The sequence below is a fragment of the Sapajus apella genome, unplaced genomic scaffold (assembly GCF_009761245.1).
Source record: "Sapajus apella isolate SASKATOON/1434 unplaced genomic scaffold, GSC_monkey_1.0 scaffold55, whole genome shotgun sequence".
Lineage (NCBI taxonomy): Eukaryota > Metazoa > Chordata > Mammalia > Primates > Cebidae > Sapajus > Sapajus apella.
Window position 1 is genome coordinate 11616059 of NW_022436995.1, and position 1088 is coordinate 11617146.

Consider the following 1088-nt stretch of genomic DNA (forward strand, 5'->3'; position numbering starts at 1 on the left):
CTGAGTAGCTGGGATTACAGGCGCGCGCCACCATGCCCAGCTAATTTTTGTATTTTTAGTAGAGACGGGGTTTCACCTTGTTGACCAGGATGGTCTCGATCTCTTGACCTCGTGATCCACCCGCCTCGGCCTCCCGAAGTGCTGGGATTATAGGCATGAGCCACCGTGCCCGGCCAAAAAAAATTTTTTTTTCCTTTTGTTTGTTTTTTAGTGGTGAAGTCACCAATGTTCGTGCAGACAGAGAGTTAAATCTCTGAGTCAGAACTTCCCCCTTTCTTTCAGAATATTCAAAGACTTCAGGACTGCATGAGCAAAAGGTATCAAATGGTTTCCACTTAAAAGGGAACTTGAAATTGAGCCATGGGTCTTGGCTGCAGTCCTCATGCTAAGAGATTTCAATAGGGACAGGCTAGCCTTTTTACTGAGGAGACATTTGCCCATGACCAAGGTGACGAGGGCTTTCAAGAAGAGAAATAAAGCTGGAAAGAGGTGCAAAGGCATCCCAGGAACCAAACGAAATGGCGCCTTTGAATGACCGTTGTTACTATTTCTCACAGATTTTGTTTGTTTGTTTGTTTAGACAGAGTTTCATTCTGTCACCCAGGCTGGAGAACAGTGGCGTGATCTTGGCTCACTGCAACCTCGGCCTCCGAGGCTCAAGAGATTCTCCTGCCTCAGCCTCCCAAGTAGCTGGGATTACAGGTGCCCCCCACCAGGCCCGGCTAATTTTTGTATTTTTAGTAGAGACAGGGTTTCGCCATGTTGGCTAGGCTGGTCTTGAACTCCTGACCTCAGGTGATATTCCTGCATTGGCCTCCCAAAGTGCTGGGATTGCAGGTGTGAGCCGCTGCACCCGGCCTCTAACAGATTTTAAATTCATTTTCTTGTTTTTCTCTTCCCTAGGTAGAAAATTATAAAATGTGCAAAAATGGATCTTCTTGTTTCTTTTCCTAATATTTATATTTCTTATTTCATTCTCTTGCTTAGTGACTTGGATAGCATTTCCAGAAGAGAATACAAAAGCAGTGGTAATGGCAGTCACCTTTTGTATTTTTTTTTTTTTTTTTTTTTTTTTAAGACGGAGTTTC

The 1088-nt window shown here is 44.2% G+C and overlaps 1 long non-coding RNA gene across 1 annotated transcript in view; it reads left to right on the top strand.

Annotated features, from left to right (window-relative positions):
• The window catches only part of LOC116527620, a 5867-nt gene extending 4813 nt beyond the window's left edge, over positions 1–1054 (top strand). Inside the window, exon 3 of the long non-coding RNA XR_004258627.1 lies at positions 988–1054. This is a non-coding gene — a long non-coding RNA (uncharacterized LOC116527620). The remainder of the gene's footprint in view (positions 1–987) is intronic.
• The last annotated feature ends 34 nt before the right edge of the window (positions 1055–1088 follow it).